Raw genomic sequence first — 20,564 nt, 5'->3', positions numbered from 1 at the left:
AGCGAGGGCACACAGACAGGGGGATGCCTCATGACTGCAGGGCAGAGCCAAGCAACCATCGACTGGTTGTCAGTGGGCACAGAGGTGGATACCAATGACTCTGCTATCTTACAGGGTGGTGCGGGGAAGTCAGTGAAGGGAGGAGGCTGGGAGAGCAGGGCTGAGGGAGCCCTTCAAGTCTGGAGCACTCTTGGGACCTTCCTTTCCACCTTCCCTGGCCCTGCTTCTTGCGGTGGTGGTGGAGGTTATCCGCACATGGAAGGCCTTCAGTCACTAAGTGAAACAGAAACTCTCACACAGCGTGGGCTGTATTGGTGAATGCTTGTCAATCCTGACGATTCCCTGGTTTCAGCGATATGGGCAGCAATGAAAAGCCTTCTTAAGCCTTTCTTAAGTTCATGTGTCTGCGGAGCCTAACTGATGGGCTCACACAAATCACCGAGGACATATCACAGAGCTGGAAGGTCTGGGAAACAACACTTTTATGTACTTCAAGACATGCATTTTAGTTCTTAATGTGCTTCCATGTGAATAATTTATGATTGAAATTCTCCCGCCCTCCAGTCTGACAAATTTGTGTGGAAATTAAAATGATGAGTCCCTTGAGAAAAGCACTGGTGAAGAATTATAGAAATACAGATTTTCCTGTTGGCACAAAGGCTAATTTCTTTGTTCCTTGGCTGAGTAGGAACGGTTGTGGAACCAGGGTACCTCTACAGGGACCTCTTCCTAGAAAATTTGTTCCTTCTTCTTAACTTCCTTTCCTGACTGCTTCTCTTCCTCTGGACACAGACATCATACGATTCTTAGATGACTGAGGACAGCACACAAATTGATAAAACAAGGCTTTAAAGACACACGCTGGAAGCACACGCCAAAGGCATGCGACATGTCCTGGACCGTTGCTTCCTCTAGGAGTGTGGTTTAATTTGAGGAAGGCGAGCAAAGTGCTCCCTGGTGCTCGTTCAGTTCCTCTCTGCCACGGGCTCACCACCCAGCACTTGCTTGCCTGTGCGACAGCTCGGGCTGTTTTACTGTAATATCTTCTGTTTCCCCTTTCTAAGCCTAATTCTAAACTCAGTGTTTTGTCTGCACCGTACAGAACTATGGTCACCAATGAGTCAGAGATCGGGGGAGGAACAGTGGCAGGAAATACCAACACAATGGTTTGCTGTTTGGGCCATCCTGGGCTGAGTAGGTGGATTACATGGGCTATCCTGGCTAGTCCTTTCTCACAGTCCCGTGCCTACAGATCTGGGTAAATTGTCACGATGACATAGATTCTCTGAGGAGACAATTGCCTCACCTTCACCTTTTATCTCTTAGTCTTCAGCTGCTTGTTTCACTGCAGTGAAGCCCTGTCCCAGTCTTCCCGGCGTGGGGTACATAGGTCCCTCTGAGTGCTTCTCTGATGCACCTGGAAATTGCAGGCCAAGCTAGAGTGCTAGACAAATCCATCTTGGTGTGTGTTTTCCTGGCCACCTTTGACACACTGTTTGACGTATTTGACATACTATTCTCCAAATCAACCCTTTCTTCCTTTCCCTTGATGGGACAGTGGGTCAATTCAGCTATGGTGGCATCTCCACTCAAGAATGTACAGGTTCTAGAATCCTGCTTCCTGTGTTCTCTGTGTGTTCAGGCTGATCAAGGAGTTATACAAAAAAATGTTCCCAGGGTAGACATCCAGGGTAGATTGTGTGGCTCAGTGATAATAACATCAGTGAACAAGGCTTATTCTATCTGGGGCCTTGTCATTCTTAATGTCTTAATGTTTTCATCTTTAGCTAGTTACCTCAGAGCCACAAGGTACCTGCCACAACTTCTGATGCGGTGGCGGTATTTAAAGGCAGAAAAGATAAGGGTTAACAAAGATGGGAGGTGAAATGGTTTAACTTATCCATCTTTTTCCCTAGATACACTGATAGACATAGGAATATGCTAGAAGGCCCCAGAAGACTTTCACATATATCTCATTGGTCAGAGATGTCTATGGCAACTCAATATATGTGTTTGGAGACTGAAGAGCTGAGGATTCTTCACTCAAAGTGCTTGGGATTATAGATGTTTACATGTCAGATTTTGTGTTGGGATATTATCTGGAATGAGACCTAAGTCTAAATAAACATTGAATTCATTCATGTTTTATGTATACACCTTGGACATATAGCCTGTGGGTAATTTTCTATGGTATTTTAAAAATAAGTTTCTGTGTGATAGTTTCATTATATGGAACTTTCTGCTTTCAGTATTATGTCAGTAATCAACATGTTTAGGATTTGGGAACATTTCAGATTTTGTTTGTTTTGGGTTGGGGATGCTCAGCCTATATCTGAAAAACACTCTGGGATTTTCAGGACGGTTTAGATAATCACCACTTAAACACATGGGCAAGCATGTTCCAGTTCTGCTGACACTCCCTGGTATGTAAGCAGGGCATGGCTGTTGAGGAGCACACTGAACAGTGACAATGTCAATGAGTTTTCTCACACATGACATGGAGTGTGACTTCTTCCTTACGAAGGGTCCTTCCCAGTCCCAGGAAATACTGTGAACTTTTGCCATCTGAGCAGCTAGGCAAGCTGACCTTCCTTCTTTTGCCAGCGGTGGGACCTGGCGTTGGAAAGGTGGCACAATTTTGGCCAAGAAGATATATGGTGACTTGAGCCAGTTGCCTTCACAATCAGCACAAAGCGTCTTCATGTTAGTAAACGGGTTTCTGACTAAAAAGACAGAGGGAAAGGGAAAAGACGCTATTTGTGTGTGTGTGTGTGTGTGTGTGTGTGTGTGTGTGTGTGTGTGTGTGTGTGCGTGTGTGTGTGTGTGTGTGTGTGTGTGTGTGTGTGTGTGTGTGTGTATGTGGTTAAAAACTGGCTGCATGTGTGTGATGACTGGTGGCCCCATCACAGTCATGAGGAGAGATGAAATATCTGGGCTTTGACAAAAGTACCAAGTGACTCTGTTAACTACAGACCCATAATGAGCTTCTTATTGCATGGGAAAGGAATTCTTACTGCTTAGGCCATTCAGACTCACTTTTGCTGTTACTTCCAGCCCAAAGATTCTCCTGGAAAGATGGAAGGTGAGGGCAATTAATTAGGTCAGCTTTCCAAATTGGATAACTTAAATATTATTCCCTGGATGCTTTCCTCAATTCAGAGCAATCCATGATCAAATAAATCTGGGAAATTTAAAGCCATATATGGTTCTGGGAGTTAGTGGTCAAATTAGCATTTCAAAGGCTCAGAGCAAAGTGATTCTTAAAAAGAATTCTTACCTCTGCTCAGCATCCTGCAGCTCCATTCAAAGACCAGCAGAAAATAACACATAGGTGTGAGATGCTTTTGGAACAGAAAATATGCTTGATGTAGTAATTGGCACCATAAATAAAAGCATCCATGGAATCTTCAGCTCTTGTTCACCTCTAGGGTTTTTTCTATCTTTGGTTCTGGAAAACCCTTTAGGCCCCTTGAAGAGGGTCCATTGATTCCACTGGAAAGCCAGCTCTTATTGCTCTCTATCGTTACAAAGCCTCGTGTTAGTAAGTAAGCATTGTTTATTGGTCACTTATCATAAGTTAGTTCAGAACTGTGATGTCTCAGTACATAGCATGGCGCCCTAAGTATCTCTTATACAGTGAAATGCTTGGGACCAGATGTGTTTTGGATTTCAGATTTTTTTAAAAATTTTAGAATAGTTTGTTTACATAATAAGATATGGGATTGATTGGACTCAAGGATTAATTGAACTCAAATTTAACCCAAAATTAATTTTTTTCACATACACCTTATACTTAACCTGAAGGCAGTTACATACAAAATTTTGGTGCAAGTTTTGACTGAGGCCCATTGCCTTAGGTCGGATATGCGTTTTTTATGTTGTTGGTAAGCAAAAGCTTTGGATTTGGAGAATTTTGCATTGAGGATGCTCTCTGCCTATACAGCACATCCTATGTAATGCTTTCCTAGGTACATTTTACTAACTCATGGAAAACTGGATGACTTAACAGAAACTTCACCCTTCTTTAGAGTTGGGAAGAGAGGATTCTAGGTACAGGTGAAGCATGTTCCCTCCACAGGCTCTGGTGGAGAATTCCAAACAATTTTAGACTTGCTCCTGTGTGTCTGTGCATGTACACATGTGTGTGTACCTGTGGACACCCGAGGTTGATATCAGGGTGTCTTCTTCACTGGGTCTCCACCTAGTATTTTTTGAGACAGGGTCTCTCACTGAACCTGGAGCTGCTGGTTTGGCTGGACTGGTCGACCAGCAAGCCCTCAGGATCTGATCTGCTCGTCTCTGTCTACCCTATTGCTGTAATTACAGGTGCACTTTACCATGCCTGGCTTTTTATGTAGATGTTAGGGACCTAAAATCAGAATTTTGTCTTACCCACTGAGGCATCTTCCTGGTCCCAACATACTCTTGTCTTCTGGTGGTACTAGCTGTCTTTAGCTTGTGGCAGCCTACCATTGCTTCTGTTACTTTGTGGCTGTCTTCCCTCCGTATATGTGTATCTGTGTTCTTAGGAGGCAAAGTTGTGATAAGGCCTGCCCTAAGCCAGTGCAATCTCATTTTAACTTGCTATTCCTGTCTAACCCTGCTTGCAAATATAGTCTGGAGAAGGGGACAGAGTGCCATGTTTTGGATTAGGTATGGCAATGGGAGGCACTCATGGGCAGACTATAAACCGATAGTTCTACCCTAGAAAAATGAATCACTTGAGGCCCCAATTACTGTCATCCTTGAAGACATGTGTAGAGTATCAAATCGTGTAAAGCTGCCATCTTCCAAATCTAGGCTCCCTGTGTATGGGAGTGGGACACAGATAGACTTGCTTTATGCATCCAACATGACCTGACTCCCTGTAGAAAAAAACCTATGGCAGCAAGGGATGATGTGCTGGTTGGTCTTATGCCAATTTGACATACAAACTAGAGTTATCTGAAAGGAGGGAAACTTAATTTAGAAAATGTCTCTATAATATGCTATGAGACATCTTATTAGTTATTGATGGGAGAGGGCCCAGACAATTGTGGGTGGTGCCATCTCTGGGCTGCTGGTCCTGGGTTCTATAAGAAAGCAGGCTGAACAAACCATAGGAAGCAAGCCAGTAAGCAGCTCCCCTTCACGGCTTCTTCGTCAGCTCCTGCCTCTAGGTTCCTGTCCTGTTTAAGTTCCTGCCCTGACTTCCTTCAGTGATGAGCAGCAATGCTGAAGGGTAGACCAAATAAACCCCTTTCCTTCCCAACTTGTTTTTTGGTCATGGTGTTTCTTTACAGCAAAGAAACCCTAACTAAGACAGATGGATATGTGTTTTAACTGTAAATACTTAAAAAAAAAAAAAAAGATGTATTCTAGTCACCAAAATAGGTATGCAGAAATCAGACTTGTAGGTCAAATCCAGATACAGGTTTTTGTGGCTTAACCAAAGAAGAAATCTGAGATCTTGCTCATTGTTGTCTATGGGTCGTGGTTTTTAAGCTTTTGTAGCTTACTTTTTAAATGTTTGTTTGTTTGGTTGGTTGGTTGGGATTTATTTATTTATTTATTTATTTATTTATTTATTTATTTATTTATTTATTTAAGTAGGGTCACACTTTGTAGCCCAGGTGAGTCTGGAACTCACTGCATAGTTCTACCTAGCTTTGAGCTAGTGGCACTCTCCCTGCCTCACCTGCTTTTGCGGTCTTTTAAAGACCTGTTGCAGTGTCTGGATGAACCGGTTATTAGCCTCAATCATTTTAAAGTGACTTCAGCCTGGCTCCGTATGCAAAAACTTGCTAGAGAAGACTTTGCTGTGCCTCATATAGACCCAGCCCAGTGCTTCCTTCCTCTATATAGTTCTTTCCCCTATATATAGATCAAACAGTTTCTAAAAGTATCTCTAATTCCTGGTCTTCAAAGTCTGCAGAACAGCTCTGAAATTTTCTCCAGAAATAATTGAGTTTTCACTCAGCCTACTCATTTAAGCCAGCTGTCCCCAAATTTGCAAAGGTCATTTGCTCTAAAATGGCATTCCTTTGGTCTGCTTTGACAGCAGCTTTGGTTCTGTGCATGTTTGATCACTGGGACCATATACATTCTCTGTAGAGCCATTCAAGATTACACCTGGAACCCTCAGATCATGCAGAGACAGTGCCTGTGTCTGCCGCTGGCTTCTTTAATAAATTTCATCATACTTTGTTGGGAAACTCTGGGTTTCACTGGCAAATTATGTGAAGGCTTAATATGAGAAAAATAGATCCTTAATGGTTTATGTCAAAAAAGAAAGAGCCTCTATGAAAGTCAAGGAAAAAAATGATTGAAAGAGGCATGGGAGAGCGGAGGCATGAATGCCAACAGTCAGAACAGAGGCTGGATGCACATGGCGGTGAACTGTCGGTGCTCACTACTGCCCTCTGCCTTTTCTAGATTGTTGCCCGACTCAACAGCTCTGGCTCCACCAGCCTGCCACTCCCTTCTGTGATGGTGGCCAGGAAGAGAACAAGGAAGCTACTCCTTCCATCTTGAGAATCTTTTCACACAGAAACTGCAGAAGGAGGCCCTAGTTGTACGTTTGAAATTGGTGGTGAAACCTTTCAGGAGAAGGCTATGGAAACCTCCCTAAAGGTCACTTCTTTCTTTACGAAGGCTGAAAAATAAAGCACAGCAGAAATCGGACCCAGGCAAGGCCTGTTAGCCATGATTCATGTAAAAATGTCTGGGGTTATGGAAGACCTTGCCTTGGAGGAAGTGGGAATAGGGACTGGGTTGGGGGGGGGGAGGCTGGGCGGGGAGGAGAGGGTTATCTGTGGTTGGCATGTAAAATGAATAGAAAATTTCCTAATAATAAAAAATGAGAAGATAAAAATTTTTAAAAAAGTCTGGGGTTTTTGACACTTCTAAGTAAAGTATGATTTGAAGTGTGCTAGTCAAAATGTTAAATCACCATTAAGCATACTTCAGTGTGTGTGTGTGTGTGTGTGTGTGTGTGTGTGTATTAAGAGGAGTGTGTATTATATAAGGTGATGGGCCATTGTCTGCACTAGTTCAATGACCGGTGTATAATGAGCCCTTACTAAATATTTGGTTACTGGCTATGTTCGTGAATTGATGCAAGCCTTCTGTGTTGATAAAGTTGTAGAACCTTTACTCTTATCTGGAATTTCACTATTCAAACTTTTCCCTCCATTTTGGACGCCAACTGTCTTTTACCTCCTAATCCTAAAAGTGGAGCCCTTGCTAAGTCCTCAGTACCAATGTTGCTTGGTGTGAGTGTGGTTACCAGATCACAGAGCTGCAAGACATTCGTGAAAGAGGGCAGATGTTAAATCGAGGTCGATGATTGTAGAACTAGAAGTCAGAGTCCAGGAGAACAGCCTACATATCCTCCTATGCCTGGCCTTGTAAGAACAGCTGGTTCAGCTGTTAGAGACAATCTTGGGAGTACCCGGGCTTTGGAAATAGCACAAATTACAGGGAAATGTAGCTGGAGAGTGGACGTTTGTATTTATTACTTAAGCAATATTTTTCATAGCAGGCAAATTATAACTCACAGCACCCAGTTCTAAGCTAACATTTCTTTTTGCTGAAGACCTCTGTCATAACAGGTGTTATTAAAGGTAATAAGTACTTGAGGAGTAGGAGAATGGTTCTTTTTACTGAACATTTGTGGAAGGATCCATCATTGTGGTGTCAAGTGCCTTATATTTTAGTTTCTGGGGAGCACCATGACCTGCAAATGATTGTATGATGCTTAGTGATGGAAAACTGTCCCCTGAGTGGTTGTGCCCTGAAAATGAAAGGAACTGGGTTTCAGGAAAATGGACACACGTATGTTGGAATTGAAACAAAACCGGAATGTTTAATCTATGGCTCCACAAGAAATCATGTACTAAACAAAGAAAAGAAGTACATACTCTTCTAGAGTGGGCTGTGAAGAGTAGAGCTGGGAGATGGAAGTCAGTTGCCCGATCTTCCTATATACCCCATCGTGGTATTTGGAGATGCCCCAGACAGACACCAGATCCTGATAGATGGTTCCTGTGGGCAGCGTGGTTCGCTTTCTTTCGGATCTGGGCCTCTGGGGTATAAAGGCATTGCAAGAGAAGAGTTAAAGAGTATGCATGAAGTCTTCATGTCTAGCACTTGTAGCCTAAAAAATATGGGGCCATTATAGTAGTCGTTTATTATAGGACATTTTATTTGTTTTTAAAATTAGATACGGCTAGGGACATACCTCATTGGCAGAACGCTTGCCTAGCATGTGCAAAGCCCTGTATCCCATCCTTAGCACAGCAATAACCAAATAGTAGACAAATAAGTAAATAAAAAGCTTTTTCTTTAAAAAAAAAATAATAAATGAGTCTATTGATATAGCTCAGCAGTTAAAGAGCACTTGACGCTCTTGTAGAGGTCAGGTTCCCAGAACCCTCATCAGACTGCTCACAATGGCCATCTGGCTCCAGGGGATCCAATGTCTTCTTCTGGCCTCTCAGGATGCTGTCCGCCTCCCACCCCCGCAACCCCCACTACTCTAAGTCTTAAAGCATTTTATAAAAATGGTTGTGGTGACGTGCATCTGGAGTCCTAGCTACTTGGGAGGCCACAATTGTGGAATCAAAGCTTGAGGCCAGCACATGGAACATAAAAATAAAACAAACAGAAAGAAGATATTAATTATATAGATTAGTTACAAATGCTCCTGTTTAAACCCAAGAGTCGCAGTCTCATTGACAACTAGTATAAATTCATGCCAATACCAGGTTGTAATTCATTTCTTTGACACGCTGAATACTACGTGCCCAGTTCCAGGGCTGGGTGTGCAGTTGTGAGCCATCCAACAGGCTCTGCACTCTTAGAGGGGATATACTGTAAATGAGAATCAAAATACAGGCATTTAAAACACAGTTGCTATATTGGAAGCCTTTTAATGTAGCTGAAAAGGACATTATATCAGACTAATTTTAACACATCAGCCAACATACCACAGAGGGCTAGACCTCCAGCCCCATCACTATAAGAGGACCTCCTGTGGGTGCTTTATTGTGTAGTCCTTACACATCACGTGGGCACAGGTGACTCTGGTCCCTTTCCTTGTCATCCACCCCTTTTTGATGATGTCATCACTTGTACCACTGTAGACACAGGTCACTGTCATGCGGTACTGACTATAGCCTGCTCCTCTCCCATTGTGTGTGTGAGGATAAGGAGCCAGTTTTGAAGCAGCTCATCGGTCCAGTTTTTCAGGTCTGAGCCTGGATACTATCTTTCAGAGTAGTTTCTGGTCACCCAGTCTCCAGCTGACTGGCCCTCACCCCACTCCCTGGTGATACAAAGTGTGTACATACTAGAGGAAGGGAGGATAGTACACAGGTAACCATGGAAAGCAGAGGGGTTATTCTTTCTGTTGTTGTAGTACTATTAAAGACTGTGAGTCACATTGCCCAGGTTGACTGGAAAAGTAGGTCATTGACCCTTTACATTCTATGTTTAAAATAGGTCTCTCCTTAGGGAAAATGAGGCCTTTCATACATGAGTGTGTATTGTTTTATGTGTGTGTGTGTGTGTGTGTGTGTGTGTGTGTGTGTGTAAATATGTATATTGTATAAGAAATATTTATATAATCATTGGACAAGAAAATAAGGTCCTGGGATATTAACAAGATTTATGGACATAAGAACAAAGTCTTCCAGAGGCAACTGAAATATGTGACAAGCATCAGCATTTCAGAGTAGTGATGAGCTACTTGTGTGAATTGATGTGGCTAAGAATTAGACAAGGCATATTAAAAGCTGAGGCCATTCAGGCTTCTGAGCAGCTGAATATGAGCAATTATGAAGCAGTTAAGCCATTAAATAAAACTGAAGATCTTGTGAACTGCCAGAGCAAAAGGCACCTCCGTGTGACCAAGCACTGTATCACTCACACTCTGCTTTCAAAACATAAACATTAGGAAATGTTGGTGCCAAGGGCATTGCAGAGACTCTTTAAAGGCACACCTTTCCTCACGGCAATCTTATACAGAGGAAGCCATCTAACTGAGCATGTCAACTGTGGGAGCAGAATATGGGGACGAGGCGATTAAGGGTAGCCTTTGCTGTGGGCACCTGTAGAGAATGGCTCACCTGACCTCTGAGACAGCATTCACATTCGGGTGGGTTACGTTTGTTAGCTCACTCCTGTGAAAAGCTTTGCAAATATGGGCAATGCTGTCTGTGGGAAAATGTTTGTTCTATTTCCATTCTGCTTGAATGTTAGGCACTTTAGCTTGAGAGGGCTTTAAGAACATATTACATGAGGGGAAATAATCCTCAGAACATCTGTTCTTTACCCTAATCACTGTGACTTGGCTGTATCACTTGATAGTAAATAAGATTATTTCAAGAAAAAAAAAAAGGGTGAGTCAGTTTTAGTGTGGGTCTCGCCTATGCGATAAATTCTGTGTGTATAGGCACAAGTCATTCTGAATGGCTTAGTTGGTTGTCAATAGAAACATCTAATATTTATTAAGATTCTGCCATGTGCTAAGTATGGGGTAGCAACATTGACATGTTCATTCATGTGAAGCGGAGTGTTGGATTAGGAAGAGCATGGCAATTAGTCTTAGCACAGTTGCCAGCTAGCAGTGGGGGGACTGATCAAGTCATTCAAAGTGCTCAGAAGATATAAGGAGGGGGCCGAATATGCTAAATCTATTCTAAAGTGTGTGTGTGTGTGTGTGTGTGTGTGTGTGTGTGTGTGTGTGTGTGTGTGTGTGCCTGTGCATGCACATGCACATATTTGTAAGAGACTAGTTTTTAGAGTCTTTGTGACTCCAGATTTCCATGGGCTGTACATATATCATAATCATAGATAATATGTATTACCTTTTTGCTATTTCTTGGATAATACACTTTTCATTTGTTAAATTGTATTTTCTTTCTCCCTAATTCCAGCTAGTCATCAAATTCCCTTTTAATTCTTCAAGAAAGTCTCTCCATTTTCTTCTTTTCAGATGAACATTTGGTGTTGGGGAAGCCAGTGACCCCAAGAGCACATGTAACCGAACAGCAGAGGTTGGTGTTCTGCCGTCCATGCCTTTATGACCTTGTGATCTTCACTTTTAAGTTGTGTGATAAGGACCTTGTCTCAGAATTGTTGAGACAAGTATGACAAAGCACTGTATGATTAAAGAATGTATGCGAGATGGTCAGCAACGGATGTGGTACAAACTACTTTGGTCTTAGCTAGTTCTACTGATGTAGTAGTAGTTGTCACACTGCTTCACGCTATCACTTCTGTGATGCTCACCTTGCCATTCACTTTCATTACTGTGGGCTGCTGGGGCAGCCCTTTAGCTGATATCCCTAATCTTATTCAAAGTCTATTTTGTTTTGGAGAGTTTTTATTGCTTTATCTTCGGAGTCACTATTTTTTCCCTGTGTCTAATGTGCTATTAATTTCATTCCATTTATTTTCTACCTCTGACACTGTATTTTTTTATTAATAGAATTTGAATGGAGTTCTTTTTTTTTTAAACTGTTCTTGCTTCTCCTCAACTTGCTCATGTCTTCATGTAACTTTGTGGTCTTCACCTAGAGGAGATACCATTGCATAGGACATTGGGCTATACCTGGAGTTATTTTTGGTTGTCATACAATGTATAGGGAGTATGTGCCCTCATCTAGTGAGTGGAGGTCAAGGATACTACTGAGCATCTTATAATGTGTAAGCTGCCTCCGTAACAAAGAATAACCTGGCCCCAAATGTTGGTAGTGCCCAGGTTGAGAAACACCGGACTACCCTCTTAAACATGTTAGTAACTGTTAGGGTCTTTTTCTACTTGTCTTCTGTCTGTAGACTTCCTGACTTGTTTTTCATTAATTGCTTTTTTTCCTTATCATGCCTCTTTTCATCTTGGTATTCTTTGCTGGATACCAGATACTGTGATCTTTTCTTGCTGAATGCTGGATCATTTCTTGTTGTATGTTTTTGTTTTCTTGTAAGCATTTCTGAACTTTGTTCCCCATTTAAATGAACTGGAAAACATATGACCCCGAAGATTTATTTAGTCTAGGGCCATTTTGCCCACTATTGAGGCAATAGGCAGAGAACTGCAACACCTGTGTAACCTGTGTATGACGAAGGTTTCCCACAGTGGTGAGCAGAGCATAAATTCTTTCTAGAGCAGTGTGAAGTCTGACTGCTCTTCCCTTTGCTCAGTGGTGAGCCCTTTTCTCCATACTTGCATGTACAGGTGTGGCATGGTGGAACCTGCTGAGATCAGTATGTGTGGTTCATGCAGCTCCTTCCTCTCTAGTTCTGAAATCTACACAGTATGGTCTTCCTCCACAAACATTCCAACTTATCCTCTTGCATTCTTTGCTGCAGCCTTAAAATTCTCTGCAGAAAGCAAAAGTGGATACCCAAGGTGAGAATCACTGTGTTTTCCTTCATTCTGGGCATTTCTGTCTCATGGTTCTTGTCCAGGATCTGATTGCTAGCCTTCCATATGGTCAGTCTGTCTTTAAGGCTGTTTAAGGTGAGTGTACTTGTGACCTAGAAAGTCCATCATGACCCATTGTAGGCTTTAAAGAAATGTCCATCAAGAGCATCACATATTCAGAACAGAATCAGATTTTATTTTCCTAGCTGTGCTCTAAGTAACATGCTGCCTCCACAACCACTCTGGAATCCGTGCTGACACCTGAACCTGAGTGTCCATTTACCAGAACAGCTTCTGAGATTTTCTGTGTCAATTATCTCCTGCCTCCTGCTCAGCTTCAGTCTTCTCTTGAGGATCTTTGCTTCAGTGTATCAGCTATTCCAGTCTGAAACCCTTCTGGATTATATTACTTATTCAATTAATTGGCTCTCCTTTTTTGTTTGCTTTTTGGTCTTTTCTGTAGTCAGGTTCCCAAGTTTATGTACAGCTCAGTAATTCATATATCTGTTTGTTGGTTGCGATGTAATTTAATGGTGTGTTTATATTGCTGTATTTATTAGCTTTGAAATTCCTAACAGTGGTATCCATTTTCTGCCCTCGGGACATGCTCACATTTTAATTACCACTTATATATTAAAGAATATTTCTTTACATGTTTCTAGTAACCTTTTTCCCTTAAAGTCTTTCATTAAGATAAGTTTATTGAAAATGAGGGGTGTGGGAAACATAACGAGAATTGGGAAATAAAAGCAAGTAAGCCATACCAAACTCCACACTGCAGGGCCTGTCAGCTGCTGCACTGGCTATTTTTCATAGTGGTATGATATTTCAGATTTCTCCAAGCTAGAGAAAGATTAGCTCTTGCTGGTCTGTGACCACTAGCCTGGGAGTTACAGGACCCGATGCTGTTATCCTATAGCTTGGGTGAGCTTGCGCTGGTCAAGCCAATTCTGCTCCGTGTAGCGTGATGCTTGACAGCAAAGCCCTGGGTTTAGGTTGAGTGGCTCACGTGATCAAAGATGAGAAGTGTGGAGTCTTTCATCTCTTGGTTTCCAATTCAGAGCCAATCAAAGAGTCCCCGGGTCTAATGACCAGTTAGGGAAATCCTGTGAAATAAGCTGTTGCTGTCAATCCTGCTTCTAATGAACGAGAATCCCCATAATTCTGTGCCGCATGGTGTCCTTTGTTCCCTAAGGTTGATAAATAGACTGTGAACGGAATGGTTTCTGGAAACAATTTATGCACAATTTCTCCCTCCCTCCTGAGAGCTTAGCCCGTTTGAGAGGATAAACTAGGCCGAAGTATATCCAAACTTTATTGCTGACCCAAACACATAATCTGGAGATATTCCAAGGCTATGGGCTAATATGGAGATGGGACCACGGGAAAACAAAGGATCAAAGGAGGAGTCAAAAGAAGGTGAGATCTGCTGTTAGCAGTTGCAGAACTCACTACTCACATGTTCCATGTTCCCGGTGGCAGAAGAGAAGTCTGGGGGTCAATGACGGAGGAGGGAAAAGTGTTGCGCACACAATTGAGTGGCAGACTTAAGGCCCGAGCGATGGAGAACAGGAAGCCCAGGTTCCGCATCTCACCATTAAGTCCTAGAAAACAATTCTAGTGATGACAAAGGAATTTAAATGACTTGGGATGAAGCTGGACATGGTGGCAGAGGCCTGTCTGTAATCCCAACCTTTGGGGATTGGGGCAGGAGGATCACTTGAGTTCAGGAATTGGGGGCAACATACTGAAACCTTGACTTTTTTTCTCCCGGATCTGAGGACTGAACCCAGGGCCTTGGGCTTGCTAGGCAATCGCTCTACCAATGAGCTAAATCCCCAACCCCTGAAACCTTGACTCTTAAGCACAAAAACAAAACAAGCAAACAAAAACTCAAAATGGATGACTTGGCCCCTATGTACTTGGGGAGAAAGGAAAGAGAGATAAAGAAATGAAATGGACATGTGACTCTGCTGGTCATGGGACCTAAGAAGTATGCAGAAAATCCTTGCTGGTTCATGGGTTGGTCTCAGTTCTTATGTGTTTATCATGTTTTGTATCTCTCTGAAACATTTTTCATAGAGATGACCATGAAAAGCATGCTTATCACCTGATCTGGTGCATCATCATAACAAGGACTTGGGAGAAAGCTAACTGTCTTCCTGATGGGACTTTATCTTGGGGGCAATTTTGACTACGGTTTTTGCATCAAGTACTGAGTCTGGAATCCAATTTCCACAAAAGATGCAAGTTTTCCAGAATGATAAAATACACAGAATATGATTGGCTTCAAACAAATATTGGCTAGCTGAATAAAAAATATGAACATGAGCACTGAGTGTCAGAGGGACCCGTTTGTTTCTAGAGTGCTCACTAGCTCAGCCTGAAGTGTCTCTAAGGATTCCCCTGCTTATCATATGCATACATGTTTGAATATACACTCCTCATGAGTTGTAGCCAGCCCCAGCTTGAGTGTGAAAAGATGACCTTGTAGCTGTTGTAAGAGATGAGTTGTAGTACTGAGTGCTCTGTTCTGTATTTGATTGTCTTTGGGTTTAAAATAAAGCTCAAGCAGTCATTAAGACATGTAAGTAGAAGCTGTTAAAACTATGCTTTAGTATTCTCCCCACAGTTGGAAAGTCACTTTGTGAGGTTGAAAGAACTCAAAAGTTTATTCTGAAGTCCCCTTGGGAAGTTGCAGCCTTTATCCACTCGGGTTTTTCTGTAAGGTCAGGAGGTTAGGAGGTTGGAGCTGAGCGATCTGAGAAGGTTTTAGATTTGGCAATGAATTTTAAAAACATAATAATGTTATAAATAAGTAAATGATAAACAAATAAACAATGCTTCAGCTGACTTAAAGGTCAAGGGATATTTTGCCAGAGCACTTTCGTTTTGCAGAGGTTTTAGTACTGTAATTTAGGATTGGCACAAGAGGCTAATCTTTGGGAGCTGAAATTTCATCTACAGAAATTCCTAATTTGTATCTGGTTAGCCAGTCTTGGCAATATGGAACTTCCATTAAAAAAAAAAAAAAAGATGTTGGGCAATGGTGGCCCACATCTTTAATCCCAGTACTCAGGAGGCAGAGGCAGGTGGATCTCTGTGAGTTCCAGGCCAGCCTAGTCTACAGAGTGAGTTCCAGGACAGCCAGGGCTACACAGTGAAACCCTGTGTCAAAAGAAAAAAAAAGCATTGGGACATAATACTTAATATCTTTATGGTAATTCAAGATATATAATGCATAGTAATTGAATCAGGGTAATAGGAATTTCCATTTTTCAAACATAGGCATTTAAAAATCTTTTTATTACTTATTTATGCATATGTGTGAATAAGCACATGCCATGGCAGTCATGAAGAGGTCATAGGATCTAGTTCTCTCCTTCCACTCTATGGGTCCCAGGGATTAATTTTAGGTAATTAGGTGTGGTGGCAATGCCTTTACCCATGAAGCCATCTCATGAGCATAATCATAATCACAATCATTGTCATTGGAAATTTTATGTTCTTCTAGGCATTTTGAAATACACTCTACAGTGTTTGTATTAATAGTTATCCTATTGTGCCTTAGAAATTCAGAAGCAATTCATCTTCTCTGATGGAACTCCCTACTGAAGTTTTTCCCACCCAGGGTTAACAAGAAAGTTTGCTTTTTTTTTGGTTTTTCGAGACAGGGTTTCTCTTGTGTAGCTTTGCACCTTTCCTGGAACTCACTTGGTAGCCCAGGCTGGCCTCAAACTCACAGAGATCTGCCTGCCTCTGCCTCCCAAGTGCTGGGATTAAAGGCATGCGTCACCACCGCCCGGCCTGAAAGTTTGCTTTTGCTCTTCTAGGACAACCACTTCTGACTGCTCTTCACCATATTTCCTAAACAGAGCTCCTGATCTCAACCTATCTCTTCTCATTGTTAGGTTGTTTGGTTGAGTTCAAAATGAAATATAAAAATTTAAACTAGATAGTGAAAATGAATCTGCCCATGGTGTACATCCATGGGGTTCAGCAGGGTCAGAAAGGAGAGAGTGAGCCTGGTTTTCATTGTCTAACTCTTTCCCCCTGGACTTGCTACAAAGGCTAGCCATCTCTGGGCCTTCTGGGACATGGTAAGATTCTGGAGTTTTTAAACTTAGACATAAAGATTTTTGATGGAATATGGAGTGTTGAGGGGTCAGAATAAACTACTTAATTTGGGGGGTCCTGTCAATGTGTACAAAAGGCACATTGGCAAGTTTATTTCCTCCACCATTGCCTCTTACCTTTCCCTCTTTACCATTGAAATGCCAGGCATAATGAAGAATTCTCAGGTCACTGGGCACAATCTGTGGTCAGAGTATCTAAAAGAGGTTTCAACAAAACACCAGTGGAGAAAGATCTTTGAGACTCACTGCTCTCTCCCACTTGACCTATGACCATGTCCATACTCCCTATGACCTATGACCATGTCCATACTCCCTATGACCTATGACCATGTCCATACTCCCTATGACCTATGACCATTTCCATACTCCCTGTGACCTATGACCATGTCCATACTCCCTATGACCTATGACCATGTCCATACTCCCTATGACCTATGACCATGTCCATACTTCCTGTGACCTATGACCATGTCCATATTCCCTATGACCTATGACCATGTCCATACTCCCTATGACCTATGGCCATGTCCATACTCTCTATGACATGTCCATACTCCCTATGACCTATGACCATGTCCATACTCCCTATGACCATATTCGTACTCCCTATGAATGACCTATGACCATGTCCATACTCCCAGAGAGTCCCCAAGAGAGACTTTACTTACCCACTTTTCAACAAACTGTCTTCCATGTTGTGGCTTGTTTTAGAAGAGGACTCTCTGTCAATCATTGGTGAGGAAAGTTTCATGCCTTTGAACATTTCTGAGCATCTTCATTTTACTCTAGTTTTTTTATTCACCTGCTTTAAAATGCCTGTAAAGTATTTGTCAAATGAATGTTTTTATATTAGTCTTATAATCATTTTACTTTTGTAATGATATTTTTTGGTTTGTATGTTTATTTTCTGATTTTCCATATACATGCTTATCATTAATTCAGCCCGAGACTCTTCAGTGAAACAGGGTTGGTTGGAGCTTAACACAAAGAAGAAATTCTTCATTATCAGTTTTGCTTGCTTGTTTGAGGCAGAGGCTCATTAAGTTGCCAGTCTGGCTTTGAACTTGTGGTCTTCCTGACTCAGCCTCTTGAGCACCTAGGGCTATAGGCATGTGCCCCCCAGCCTGACTCTTCAACTTTTTACTGTGTTAGAAAGGAGATTCTGAAAAATCTTTTTGTATGACAAACTTAAGACAGACTCAATCAGAAGATGAGACTTTGCCATTTCTTGAGCCCCTCTGTCCAAAGTCAATTCTTTATACACCTTAGATGGCACTGCCCCAAAGAGCCAGGACATGGCCACTTCAGGAGCACTAAACTATTCTTGAATATTAAGATTACATCTTAGGATGTAAATTGACAATAAGTCTTCTGGTTGACAGCTGCATATCCAAAATTTGAGAGCAAACAGTGGAGGCTATTGTGTTAAGCAAAGTAAGTCAGACACAAAAGGAAAGGCCCCAAGTGTTCTCCTCATTCCTGAAAGTTAAAAAGTTGTTCTTCTAGGAAAAACAAATGAAATACAGATCACTAGAGACTGTGGAGGGTGAGGTGTGGTGGTCTACCAGTTGGTGATTTCAAAAAACATTTTCCTCTTCCCTTGGCCCTTATATTTTTTTTAATGAAGCAAAATAACATTCCTTTATATTTTTATTAAAGTTCAACTAAGAGAGCTTTAAAAGAAACACCTTTTGCTAGTTTTAAGCACTATGTGTGAAGTCATTAAGTTTATTCTTTGCTCCATAACTCTGTACTCACTCAGGATATAGCCTCATGATAGTTTGTCATAATACTTTCAAAGTTTGTGTTGAATTAAATAACTTGAATAAATAATTTCCAAAGTGGATGAGTTTCCCCAGGTTCTAGGCCCTTTCTTTCTTTAATAAAATAAGTACTTACTCAATGCTGATTTTAATATTATAAAATGAAGAATACTTGGTTGATGTGCATTGAGAAAAAGTAGGTTTTTAAAATTCTTTAAAATTTTTCAGTAAAACCTTTATTTTTAAGAATTTGCAACTAAAAAAATCATGCATCAAAATTAGCCAAGCTTATTTTTTTTTCAGAAATGTCTCTAGCCTTAGGTTTATTGTGTGTTTCCTGTCTCTGCACCCACTATTCCGTATAATGCTTTTATTGAAAGTCCTACTATAAAAAATGTGTGTAACACAGCAAGAAAGGTAAGTAGATTGAAATCTAGTAGCTGAAGTTCAATTCTAGCTCTGTCATTTACCATGTGGGACTGTAGACAAGTTAACTAATTCCCTTAGACTTTGTTTTCCTATCTGTCAAATGAGGGCATCACAAATACTTACCTCATAGAACTGGCATGCAGATTCAGTGAGATAATTTTTTGTATGGTGCATGGAGTATTGCTTGGTATATACTGATGATTCATTGCAAGTTGGCTAGTAGAGATGTCCATCAACTGACGATAGATAATGAAAATGTGGTACATTTACACAATGGAATGTTTTTCAGCTGTCAAGAAAAAGGAAATCATGGCATTCACATGTAAGTGGATTGATCTGGAAACAGTCATTCTGAATGAGGTAACCCAGGCACAGAAATACAACCATCATGTTTTTTCCTCATTGTTGATTTTTAACTTTGAGTCTTCAGATATGTGTGTCCCCATTTAGAATATCCATAGAGGTCAGAAAAATCAGTAAAGGGCCATGGGGAAGGGTTTTCAGGGTAGACAGATAGAAAGCAATGGTATTAGGTTAAAGGCTTAAAATGGGATAGTGGAATAAGACAGGCTAAATGGGAGGGGTATGGGATGGGATGGTAGAGGAAAGAATAGAGGGGGATGGATAACTACCATTATAAGCATTTCAAAAAAGTCATCTGGAACCTACTATTGTAGAAGATTCCTAAAATACATATATACATATATAAGGAGTTAAAGTGGAGTTACCTTATAACCAGAAACAGTGCCTCTATTAGATACCATAGGAAACGGTGCTCCTATTAGACACCGAGGGATAACAAATTCAAAGCCCAGTCCCAGGAATGTGTTATCTCTTTTTGTAGTTGTTGAAACCTGAGGTCTTGTAGACCCCCAAATATTACATGCTATTGCTCTTCTTTACTCCCCCAGAATTTGACAGTAAAACCCTACTGCTGAAGATACCACACACTTGATTCACGGAACATGGAGAACTCAATCTGGTCCTCATCTAGAAGCTTCATTCTTACTGGCTAGCTTTCATAGTGCTGAAAGGTACTCTGCATTTTACTGGAGGATAACAGAAATCTCCAGTCTTACCCAGCTAGGAACCCTATAAGCTACAACAATGACTGCCCTTGCAAGACACACCCATTGGTATCATAGCGACACAAATGTTAGGGGAATAATCCAAGTTTCTGCTTGCATTTAAGGTCTGTTCCATGAGTTGAAACCCATACCTGACATCATTATCTGGGCCAAGAACCTGTGGCTAGATAAGGTGTGTACTCTAGGGGAGATCTACTATTGTTATTCTGCTAAATAGACAAACTATTTAATTGATTCTTAATGACTTGACAATATACCCATAGATTAGTGCATCTCTGAGCCCTCAACAGAGAAGCTTCTTTTTGTACTAGATGGTGATCAGCACAGCTGAGAAATAGCCAGTCAAGGGGTAGAGAATATGAGACTGTAAAATGGCCATCCCTAAACAGCTAAGTTATATTATACCCCCTCCTCCCATGGATCATTGAAGAAAAGTGGGTAAACACAGCAGATTGGCATCATCCTTAGATACATTGCCTTCCTCCTGGTAGGTTAAACTTCTACTTCAGTTTCCCATGTGTTCCAGGACCTACTGACCATAACTGGGTTTAAATATTTAAGAAAAGATCTGGGAGACAGAGGACTAATAAATAAGATTGGAAATTTGTTGCAAAGGAGGTAACAACCCTTCATTCATTCTACAGACATGACTTTTTTCCTTGTGGTATCTTAGTTCATCAAGAGGTGTTCAACAAACCACATAGAAAAGTGGATCTGAAACAATTTCCTAAGATATCTG

At 41.4% G+C, this 20,564-nt stretch overlaps 1 long non-coding RNA gene across 1 annotated transcript; it reads left to right on the top strand.

The window, feature by feature from the left end:
- Positions 1-17,157: 17,157 nt before the first annotated feature.
- Positions 17,158-19,999, top strand: LOC143272691 (uncharacterized). The gene is made up of 4 exons (XR_013050308.1): positions 17,158-17,280; positions 19,027-19,059; positions 19,649-19,771; positions 19,930-19,999. It is a non-coding gene; the product is annotated as an uncharacterized LOC143272691 (long non-coding RNA).
- The last annotated feature ends 565 nt before the right edge of the window (positions 20,000-20,564 follow it).

This window comes from Peromyscus maniculatus, chromosome 4, assembly GCF_049852395.1.
Source record: "Peromyscus maniculatus bairdii isolate BWxNUB_F1_BW_parent chromosome 4, HU_Pman_BW_mat_3.1, whole genome shotgun sequence".
NCBI classification, from domain to species: domain Eukaryota; kingdom Metazoa; phylum Chordata; class Mammalia; order Rodentia; family Cricetidae; genus Peromyscus; species Peromyscus maniculatus.
The sequence above is the reverse complement of the archived record's forward strand: the minus strand, read 5'-3'. Positions and strand labels throughout refer to the sequence as shown.